The sequence below is a fragment of the Aotus nancymaae genome, unplaced genomic scaffold (assembly GCF_030222135.1).
Source record: "Aotus nancymaae isolate 86718 unplaced genomic scaffold, 86718_ANA_hifiasm-v0.15.2.pri h1tg000019l, whole genome shotgun sequence".
NCBI classification, from domain to species: domain Eukaryota; kingdom Metazoa; phylum Chordata; class Mammalia; order Primates; family Aotidae; genus Aotus; species Aotus nancymaae.
The window spans coordinates 7,534,989-7,546,976 of NW_026988431.1; the positions used below are offsets into that span (position 1 = coordinate 7,534,989).

Genomic DNA, 11,988 nt, shown 5'->3' on the forward strand with positions numbered 1-11,988 from the left:
TGGACAGGCTTCTGAGACAAAGCAGTATAATCAGGTAATGTGGGTGCTAGGCAAAAAGTGTTCCTTGAGAAAATATCATGTTAATATCCCCCATCCCTCTGATCCCTTATGAGAGAGAGAAAGAGAAAAAGAGAAAGAGAGAGAGAGAGATCTAAAAATGTGTTAGTCTAGAAGAAATATGTATACAGTTGATAGCTATCTAAGAAGCAAAGGTTTTATTCTATCCTTCTAGCTCATTTTCTAGATGCCAATCAGAAACCTGCCTAGCTAAATGACATGGGATTTATATAATGAATCTTCATTGCCTTGGCTAGTTGTTTTGGAATATCTCTGTCCTATTATTCATCTCCACACTCTTTCTTATAGTCCTGTCCCTGGAATGTGTAGTTTCATTATTTGTTATATAAAGTTGAGTTAATTTGGAATCTCTAAAGCATTGCAATTAGGAACACTTGGGAGTCTGAATTGCTAAGAAATTATGACCTCAGAATATTAAAGTTAAGAACTATGAGGCTGGGCATGGTGGCTCACGCCTGTAATCCCAGAACTTTGGGAGGCCGAGGTGGACAGATCATTTGAGGTCAGGAGTTTGAGACCAGCCTGGCCAACATGGTAAAACCCTGTCTCTACTAAAAATACAAAAATTAGCCAGGGGCATTGTGGTGTGTGCTTGTAGTCCCAGCTATTCGTGAGGCTGATGCAGGAGAATCGCTTGAACCTGGGAGGTGGAGGTTGCAGTGAGCCGAGATTATGCCATGGTACTCCAGCCTGGATGACAGAGCAAGACTCTGTCTCAAAACAAATAAAAAAACAAAAACAAACATACAAAATATTACAATCAGAAAAACCTCCCAAAATAAAACAAAATGAAATCAAAGTCCCTCCTACAGCTTTCATTATCAAGGATTGTGGGTGTGGGGTGTGGTGTTGTGAAATCAGGAAGAGACAGGGATTATATCATGATATGGAAGCAATTAAACCTCAGAAAAAAGTCTGCTTTTTAAAAGCTTGAGGCATTGCACCACTCATTCATGCGGCATTGTTCAAGCATTACGAAGTCAGTTAAAATTTCCTAAGATTCTTTAAGTGAAAAAGTTATTTGTCTTCTATTTATTGTTATAGATAAAAATCTACATATCCATGGATTTCATTTTTGCTGAATTTTAATTTTGGTTTGTTTCTGTTTATCTTGGTAGAGTCTAGGCAGGGGGAAGAGAGTTTTTTTTTTTCTCCTGAAATTCCCATATAATCGTATCAGCCCTCTGTTAGATTTTAGAGGAAACAATCTCTCTTTCCAGGAATATAAGGAAGTATAGTTTTTGAAAAATTTAAAGAATGTTTGCTTGCCCACTAAGGAGGGCAAAATACAGCTAGTGATGGTTTTGTTTATCATTTGTTCTTTAAAAAAAAAATTGTTCCAATCCTTTTCAAAAAGCCACTGTTTTGCCTCTCAGAGTTTGTCTCTGATGAGTTTTCTAGGGACATTCATGCTTAAGTTATAAACCTCCAAGAAGCTTCTTTTTATACCTTAATCTGAACTGTTTCATTTTGTGTGTGGTTGTTAAAAAAAATTACTTGACATAACCAAACCTGAGGAAAATGCTCGTTGATACTCAAGGGTCCTAGAGTATCATACTAGTCATTTCATTTCCAGTTTTAGTATTTTGAACTAATTTGTTCAGGATTGCTTTTTGTTTCCCTAAAGAATTTTCCTAATTAATTTAGAGAAAAAGGCACTTCCAGTGACACACTTCAGTGTTTAAGGAAAAGTTGATGTCACCTTGATTTTTATAAGTGATAGGAAAAATGAGCTGAGGCTAAAAGTTAGTAATTGGGGATCAAAATAAGGTTACCCGTCTTTATCTTAGCTTCAACAAGAAGTACAGATGCATGATTTCTGAAATGAACTTCCTTGAAATCAAGGACCTAATTTTCATCCTTTTTGGTATTCAGGTGGTTTTCTGTATCTTAGTTTTATACGAAGGTATAATATTGCATAACACAGGGTTTCAAATATTTGACTTCCAAATGTTCTCAAACAAAGGGATGAACCTATTTCTACTGGAAACTAGAAGCCAATCGTTTTGTAGAAAGCAAATTATTCAACCTGTCTGATTTCAGCTTCGTGAGATGCTGTAACAAGATTCAAGTCTCTAGAGATGACGTGAAGCTAAAAACAGAGGCAATTCAGCTGAATCTAGACCTATTTTATAGATAGATTTCCAGTTTCACAAGGTGATGTCCAAGAATAGAAACATGTCTATTGTGTTCAGTTTGATTTTCATTAGTTTGTTTGATGGAGAATAATTTTGACAAGCCTAAGAATGGAACCCTCTCTCAGCAAGAAATTAAAGATAATTTATATCAGGGAATAAACTTACATCCAGGAATTGTTAAGTATCTGGGTGACCTTTAGAAAGACACTTCACTTTGTTGGGTTTCAGTTTCAGCATCTACAGAATTAAGGCTCTGAACTCTGTAATTGCTATTGTCCCTTCCAATTTTAAACTTCTATGATAACACTTAGAAATCCCCACAAGCTCAAATAACTTACACTTCAGTACTGATGCTGTAAGAAACCAGTCAATATTATATCTAATGAGACCAAGAGAAGACTATGAGGAATCATGATAATACATATTTTGGATTTGAGATCAGGCCATACAGTTTACAAAAAGCTTTCATTCTTATCATTTCAGTGTCATTTTTTAGTTTCACGAGACTACACACCTTGCAAATAATAAGTCTAGAACAAATCTTTTGATTCTAGAAACAGGATGTTGTTCATGATGATTTGCTATCTTTGGGGTCGTTTTGAAGGAATAGGGTGTAGAATTAGCTGTTAATGTCAAACTTTGACATTATAGTGAGATTTCTTTTTTTTACGTCTTAATAACTAATTATCTTTCTTCTGATAACATGATGGTGACATAAAAGGAAAGATCTTGACGTTTAGTGACTTTGTCCTAGAATTACAATTGAACAAGCACTCCTCCTCTCTCTTTCCTTGTACTGCCGTGATGGACCAAATGGTACAGTGGGCAGAGGATGGGAGTTATTTATGGCTTGATATAAATAAATTTCAAGGTCAGATTAAAAGAAAATAAAATAGACCCAAGGGTTACAGTACAGCTCATGTATTTTCTTTCATCCATCTGCTACCTCCCAACCAATAGGAGATTCTTCCAGATGCCTTTGAATTTTCATGCCACATTAGTGGTTTCATTGAAAGCTCCCCTGAAAATGAAACTAATTAACAGGTACCCATGCTTTTGTGAAGCTCTGATGGAAACTTCTTTCTTAGCACTATTTTGGAGACCCCGCATGTCATACAGCAAGTGATAGAGGATAGTTAACAATGAGAAATTTGAGCAGCAGCTAATAAAGGTCACTAAACGTCAATGTACTTCCAGTGGTGGAAACCAAACCACATCACTGACCATCTCTTGGTTGCTCACTCCTTTTTCTGTTAGAAACTACTTTGAAATTCACCAAACCAAGATGTCAGAAATCAAAGCTGATCTGGCAGTAAAAATATCCAAATTAAAATGAACTCTTGAACCCTGGAAGTTAAGTCAGTATTGAAGCCAAGGATCAACTGGGCGGTATAATTAATTCACTACCAGGCAAAACTGCTAAATTATTTAAATGTCATGCCATGCTTTCCTCTGGTGGTTATTTCCCTCTAGTCCATTTACCCCACTGAGGACCAGAGGTTGCAAAAGTCTCTTTGGACCTGTAAAAAATCATTCTAATGCATAACCAGTGTCAATTTTTAATCAAATGAACATAGCACAGTGTCTTAAAAATAGTAGGTCTTCAGCAAATATGATCCAATTTTTATTTCCCCTGCCATGGACTAAAAAGATGTAAAAATCTACCTTATTTAGAATGCTGGTTTCCCTTAAGACAAAAGCAAAGATATTAAAAACACAAGTACTTGTCTATTTCATCTCACAGAATAAGAAAAGTCACATTTAATTTGGGTCACTGATAATTGTATTAAAGCATGCTTTTCTCTGAAAGTTCCTCCAAAGTGTCAAGGACTAGACACTGATTTTTTTTCTCAAAGAGTGACTATTTTTATCCTTCTTTCTTCCTCCCTCTCCAAATAGTGCTATTCACTTTGTCAAGCAATTTTCTTAATAAAAGTCTCCTAAATGCCCATGCAACAAAGAAAGGGAACCTGGAGATCATGTCTGCTCACTGTATTCTTAGCCACAGAATAACCATAGAATTATCAGCAACAAGGAGGCCAGACGGAAAATTAGGTAGGGTCACTTCCCTAACACGTAGATGGGCTTACAGGCAAGCTTTCATACATTCATTCAATAAGTGTTTATTGTGGACCTATTATGTGCTTGGCACTAAAGAAATATGGTGAACAACAAAAATAAAATATGTGGTTTCCACTCTCATGAAGATTACTGTTTAATAGGTTATACTGATGTTAACCAAGTAATCACATTAATGAACACATAAATTAGACAAATAAAACAAAAAAATGGAGTACTATTTTATTAGAGTATATAACAAAGGAATCTGAAAATACCAGAAGGGAATTAGCACTGTCCTGAAAAAGTAACTGGTGCTGACATCCGTAGGATGCATAGTAGTTAATAAAGCAAGGAGGTAAAAAGTAGAGAGAAGTGACTGACCATACAAAAGTTATGTGCTAGAAACACCTAGTTTTGTAGGCTATGTTAAAGATTTGGGTCCTTATTTTCAGAACACTGGGGAAGCCTTGAAGAGAAGCCCATAATTGAAGGAGGAAATTGGGCTATATCGGCTGTTACTAAAATCTAGGCAAGAGATGATGGTAGATTTTTTTCTAGGATAGTGGCAATGAATATATGGCTATTCTCTGGAGACAAAAAAATCTGCAATCTGGACAGGCACGGTGGCTCAGGCCTGTGATCCCAGCACTTTGGGAGCCCGAGGTAGGTGGATCACCTGAGGTCAGGAGTTCAAGACCAGTTTGGCTAACATGGTGAAACTCCATTTCTAAAAAAAATAGAAAAAATTAGTCAGGTATGGTGGTGTGCCCCTGTAATCCCAGCTACTCAGGAGGCTGAGGCAGGAGAATCGATTGAATGTGGGAGGTGGAGGTTGCAGTGAGCCAAGACTGTGCCATTACACTCCAGCTTGGGCAACAAGAGTGAAACTCTGTCTCAAAAAAACCTGCAATCCATGAGGGAAGATTGGTTGTGTTGGGTGAAGGAGGTTAGGCAGGGAGAGGCAGATGTGAAGGAGAATTACTAGTTTTCTGACATGTCCAGTTAAATCTCAAATTAGCCAAGAAATTCTGGAAAGTGATCAAGTTTGTAGAGTGGTGACCATGAGTTTAGTTTGGGGTTTACAGTTACCCAGATTGTTTTTTTTTTAATGAGCAGACCAATAAGATATATGTGTCTAGACATCAGAGAAGTCTATACTGGAGATGGCTATTTAGAAGTTAGATTATTGGTAATAATTAATAAAACGAGCATTAATAGCATGATCTAGAAAAAGTACATATAGGATGGGAAGAGGACAAGACCTAAAACTCAGATTAGAAGGAAACCCAATAGCGGACAAAAACTTTAAAGTGGTGGCAAGAAAATTGTTTAAATGATTGACCACGGTGACAAAGCTGGCTCCATTTGTTTAAACCTCAATGTATGGCTGGATTTAAAATTCAAAGCATAATCTAACGAAAATCCCCAGTTTACCCCTGCCAGGTTTTGATATGTTGAATAAAGGAATGAATGAAGTTTTAACTTTATCTCTGTTTGGGTTTCACTGTAAGAACTAAGCACAATTCCCTATTGCTTTGCAGCTCACTTCAAATTTTTTTTTCCTTAATTCCTAGACTTCTAGGTATCATGGGCCCTAAGAGGTGACTTTTCTCCTGTATGGCTCTAAACAATCTCTCACTCATCTCTATATACACTTACTCAGTAACAATAGCTCCCATGGAGGGAGTATGCCAGTCAGTTTACTGCATTATCTCATCATTTTTGTAGATATAGAAATTGAATCTCAAAAAGATTAAGCAACTTGTCCAAGGATACACATTAGTAAATGTCAGAATAAGACTAGTACAAAGGCCATTCTCCTGAGGAGTATGCTGTCCTGTCCAAATAAAATCACAAATGGACAACCTCATTACATGCTCCAACTTTCCTGCTATAGTGTTCAAATATTTAATGTTAAGTAGGATCTTCCTCTTGGACACAAAATACCACTATTAAAATAATCATTATTTAATATCTCATGTCTCCCAGTATAGCACAAAAATTGCATTGAAATCACCTGGATTAAACTAGAGGTTCTCAGGCCTTCAGGCTTCTCTCCTTCCTAATCCCACTACCAGCCACTGTCAAAATTCAGTTTCAGTGGGTTGAAGTGAAGCCAGGTCATTTGCAGGTTTAATAAAGTTTCACTTTTTTTTTTTTTCTGCACACAGAACTTAAGTTTTCTTTTGCACACTGTAATTTGAAATCCATTGACTTAGCAGGACTCAACTTATTCTTATTGAACTACTTAAAAGAGTACTTAATTTGAGTATATCTACTGATAAAGATGAATGTGGAATGTGTCTAGTTATGAAAACAACAGGTCTGAGACACAGAATACAAACTGAACAAGTGAGCAGTCCAGAGATTAGTATTTGAGGAGCATGCTTAAGTTTTTATATGTGGGAAGGCAGGTTAAAACAAGCTTGCTATTAATGATATTGTCTATTTCCTCCCCTGCCCCACCAGCCATTTCTTTGGGAAGGCAAGATTTAACCTTCTGCATCTACTGGGAAACTGCTTCTGCCACTTGATGAAAAACACTTTCGGAAGGCAGAGGATGGAAATGGCCTCTGCAAATGATTACAGATTGTTATGATTCCATTCTGAGGACGGATGCCAAGAATCGTGACTGAAAGCAACATTCTTATCTACAGGGGATTCCTCCAGCCAGTGCTCATGTATATTTTCCAAAATGCATCATTATATCTGCAGCGTAACCACAAATGCTGAGCCCCAAGGCAGATATTGCTATTGCAAAAGTACTTCCCCAGGCTGTGACACTGAAAAAAGCTTGTTTTCTTCCCTGACCTTTGTTCCATAAAGCTACAAAGTTTCCTTGAAATTTCTCCAGTTAGTTATTTTTTTTATTTTTAAAGCATCTATGCTATTCTTTTAAAAGTGGTTTAGACATAATGGGACCGTGTGAAGGGATATGTGGTTTCTCAGACCCTGAGAAGTGAAGCCAGACGCTGCAGAAGGAGATACAGACTAAAGCAACTCAGAGCCTAGATCTTATTTTTAAGGAACCTATATACACACCGTGCTTCACTAGAACACTTTGGAAAGTTTTTGCATCATCAAACACCAGTTTTGATGCAGTTGCCTGAAGGGCTTGACACCCAACTAGGGAATAACTTAGGTTTGAGATTTAAGCATCACCCTGAGGGTTCTCTTCCTCCAGAGGGCACACTCATCTCCCTGCATGAACGGGACATTTCCTCCTGTTGATTTGCAGGTCACAAAGAACTCAACAGAAGTACTGACCCCTTTAGACCTTGTCACTCACAGGCATGACAGATGTGTGGTCTGAGGAATGTTCAGGAAGGGAGGTGGGGGCAGCTTAAGCTTGCTATGGTCAGCAGTGCTGTCCTTGTTAATATGCTTCTGTAGACTATGAACTGAGAAGACCCCAAGTTGCCAACTGCCTGATGAGTGAATGTATCATTCTTTTGGTACATAGAAGGGTCCTATTTATTTGTGCCTTTGTTTAATAGAGTTTATCACTCTTAAAAGCCAAAGACTTTAGATTAGAGCATCCCTGACAGTGTATTTAATAAATATAAACCAATTCAACAAAAATGTATTGATTACTTAATATGGCCAGATACTGGAGATACTCTGATTCTCAAAATACTGCATCCCTTAGAATCACCTGGAAAGCATGTTAAAATGCAGAATGCTGGGCTCCATTCCCAGAGTTTCTAATTCAGCAGATCTGGGATGGGACCCAGAAATGACATTTTTAATAAGTTTCCAGGGAATGATGACGTTGATGGGCTAGGAACCATATAACCACTGCCTTAGACAGCTGAAACATGGTCCCTGGTTTACAAGGTTGGGTATAAGATATAGTTAATCCAACTACTTGACTGTTTATTTGCCAGTAGTAAGTACTTAATAAAGAGTTGTTGAATGGAAGAATAAATAAATGAATGAAAACACAGAATGGATACAGTGTGTGAGAATGTGGAAGGGTGGTTTTATTCTGGTTACATAGTGGGCCATTTGAAGAGCCATCAAGGGAGGAGCTAGCTGCATTGGGCTTCAAAGGTCAAGTTGAATTTGTTAATGTAATGGCTGGCAGGAGGAGTTTCCAAGATAAAAGAACAGTATGGCAAAGGAACAGAGAAGAGAAAGGAGACGAGTGTGGTGGGAAGTAGTGAATAACCTGTGGGTATGTAAGACATTACACAGGGCCATTCCTGAGTCTTGCCTCTCCCACAAAAGTCACTACTGGTTCTCCTTTTTCTACCTTCTTAAAAAGCATCTGCTTCTTCTTTTACTACTTATTTTCTCTCTTACCACCCTGTACTTTCCTCTTTGAGCAACTGTAATATCCCTTATATGAAGAACGTTTGGAACTAACTGTGGCAGATGCTTTTGGGGCCACTGTCATATCCATCCAACCCACCTCTTATTTGTAAGCAGCTGTAACAGAAGATTCTATGCACATGATTGAGAACCACATCAACTATGTTGCACAGCTTCTTTCTACTCTCTTTCTACTTTTTTGTCTCAGAGCTTCCTCCAAAGTTCAAGAACTGTGTTAACCCCTATGCAGGAGCAGCCAGAAGGGGAGGGCACTTTACAATCTGGGAGACATTAAAGAGTTGGGGAGAGGTTTCAGTGGATGCTTGACCCAGCATCTTGTCTTTTGAAAGCAGGGTTTCTTAGAGGCTCTACTGTGGAATTAAACCCAGTTCCCACCGTGGTAGCCATGTCAGTAACACACCCTTTATTTATTGTTGTTGCTGTTGTTGACTTATCCTCCTCACCTCTCACTCAACCTCTGCCTCTACCTTGTTTCCTGGGATCATCTCCCAAATATATTACCTGCACCTAGATCCTCATCTGGAGAACCTAAACTGAGATGTGGCCTCACAGGAAACACACAACACAGTCCTAGCTATTCATTCCTTGCTTGTTTGTCTGAGGTGATAGGTGAAATTTCAAGAGCAATGGCCTTTGGCTGTAGTGGACCTGCAAATAGCAGAACATGGATTAGCCAGTTTCCTTTGAGATTGCAAACAGTTTTACAGAATTACAGATTTACGGTTTAAACTGTTTACAGGTTGTTTCCAATTTGAGAGACATATTTATTTACTTAAAATTGACTATTGACTTTTTTTTTCTTTTGAGACAGGGTCTCATTCTGTCACCTAGGCTGGAGTGCTGTGGCATGATCATGGCTCATTGCCACCCAGGCTCAAGCCATCCTCCCCGCAAGGCCTCCCAAGTAGCTGGGACCACAGGTGCACGTTACCACACCTGACTAATTTTTAAAATTTTTTATAGAGATGGGGAGTCTCACTGTGTTGCCTAGGATAGTCTCAAACTCCCAGGCTCAAGTGATGCTCCTGTCTCAGCCTCCCAAAGTGATGATGACAGGCGAGTCACCATGCCCAGCAACACTTGATTTTTGTGACTTTAGTCCTATAAGTTTAAATGAGTGCTTCCTCCAGGATAATCCAGAAGTTCTAAACTGTTATAAATCCAAAATGAGGCTTATGATGTTAGAAAGTAAGATATAAAAATATCTACATCACACTTGAGTTGGCAAATTTATCAGTCTATGAGACAAGGATACTTCAACAACAATGAAGCTCTGGGAACGGAAAATCAAATGAGTTTTCAGGTAGGGGTTGAAAACAATGAAGGGAAATCACAGGAAAGACTCTAATGGTTTTTTCTAGGATCCACTCCAAGCTGATTCAAATTGGAAACCTGACTTTGTGAACTTGATTTGGGCGTTTTCATAAGAGCACAGGCATTTAGCAGCAGGTAAATTCTATAACTCCCTTTCAAGAGGATGATAGCAGACGCTTTTAGTGGAGGGAAAAGTGAATGGTCACCAGCATGAATATTTCATCATTCACTCCCCAGGCACCAGGGGATCAGAATATACAAATTACACTGATGTGATGCCAGGAGGAGGCTGTCCAGAGCTGTCAAGGTAGGAGGCTCTGGAAAAGTACTTGAAATTCTAACCACCACATAATATGATCTAAAGACAGCTGGAAACCTCAATAAGCATTTGAGGGTCTTAAAAAGCACTCAGTTTCAGGTATCTTTGCCTTTTGCTAAAATCACTGAAGATGCTGATGGGGAACCACTTTGCACGCACTTTCAGCCTAATTCTAATCTGAATGACTCATCTCAGCGAGATCCTGAGTTTCTCCCTGTCTTGTTAATGTCCTCAGAACTCCCCACACCCACACAAAAATTTAAAATTTCCTAATGTATGGGTCAGGAGGAATAAAAGACAAAAAAAAAAATCACAAAGTGAGGGAATGAAAACTAGAAGGGATGGGAAAAAGGTGTATGGGAAAGGTCACAAAACATCTCTTATCCTAAAATGCTCAATTCTTTCAACATACGAAATTTATGCCCCAAGCCCCTCTCTCTGCCTAATATTTGTAGAGTTTTATATTTCATAATATACTTTCACACACATGGTATCAATTGATCCTAATAACTATCCACTAAAAAGAGACAGGACAGGTATTTTCATCCCTATTTAAAGGATAAGTGCTAAGCTACTTGCCCAAAGTCCTAAGGTTGCTTAGAAACATAGGACCAGAATCCAGTACTTCTGACTCCCATTCTACTGCATTTTCTGCTAAGCTGCCTCTCCCAAGGCAAACGACGGATGAGCCTTCACTTGGACAGTTTCCCTTGGAAGGTGTTCTCATTTGTGGTTGAAAACCAAGAGGCACCTCAAAGTGGGTTTTGTGGTCTGTTACATGTTTATCTTTCCTCTGAGAACAAGATCTTGGGCCAGCCTGCCTACGTTTCAGTCCTGGATCCTCCATTTACTAATTGTATGGCTTTTGTAAAGTTATTCAACTTCTATGTCATACGTTTTCTATCTATAAAACAGGAATAAATATAATCCTTCCCTGGAAGAGGTAAAATTATCCCTATTTGCAAATGACCTAATTCTATAGAGAGAAAATCCTAAAGACTCTAACAAAGAAACATATTAGAACTAATAAACAAATTCAGTAAAGTAGTAGGATAAAAAAATCAGTTCTTTACACCAATAATGATCTATACAAAAATCAAAAAATATTATTTACAGTAGCATTTACAGTAGCATCAAAAAAAAAACTTAGAAATAAACTCAACCAAGAAAGTGAAAAATTGGAAAACTATAAAATATCAATAAAAGAAATTGAAGAAGACACAAATGAAGAAAATATATCTACAATTAACAGACTGAATAAGTAATATTTTAAATTTTTATACTCTCCAAAACAATATGCCTATGCAACATAATCTCTATAAAAATGTTAATTATGTTTATTTTTGTAGAAATAGAGAATTAATTGCACAGTGAACACCCAAGTGTGCTTTATAGTTCCCTTGGCTTTGACCCTGTGCTAGAGCATTGCCTCTTCTTCTCCTCTGCATTGAAAGGAATATTTATCCTTTTAAATGTATTCAGAAAGCCAGCACATTAAATAGCCTCGTGTTCAAAGATATGATGATCCAGAATATCCCTTCAAAAATTATCTGAACTTTATCATGAACTAACGTTGCATCTAATTGAAGATGCAAGTGTTATTGTGTGATTATTATAGGGCCTTCATCCCAGAATAATTACTGAAGGATTTGAAAATTAAAAAATTTAAAAAAAAAGAAATAGAAAATTCAGTACTAGAATTCATATGGAATAGACAAAACAATCTTAAGAAAGAAAAAGTTG

General features: G+C 37.7%; 1 non-coding gene across 1 annotated transcript; it reads left to right on the forward strand.

The window, feature by feature from the left end:
- Window positions 1–11,608: 11,608 nt before the first annotated feature.
- Window positions 11,609–11,742, forward strand: LOC135275965 (small nucleolar RNA SNORA22). Its single transcript, XR_010343546.1, has one exon. It is a non-coding gene; the product is annotated as a small nucleolar RNA SNORA22 (small nucleolar RNA).
- The last annotated feature ends 246 nt before the right edge of the window (window positions 11,743–11,988 follow it).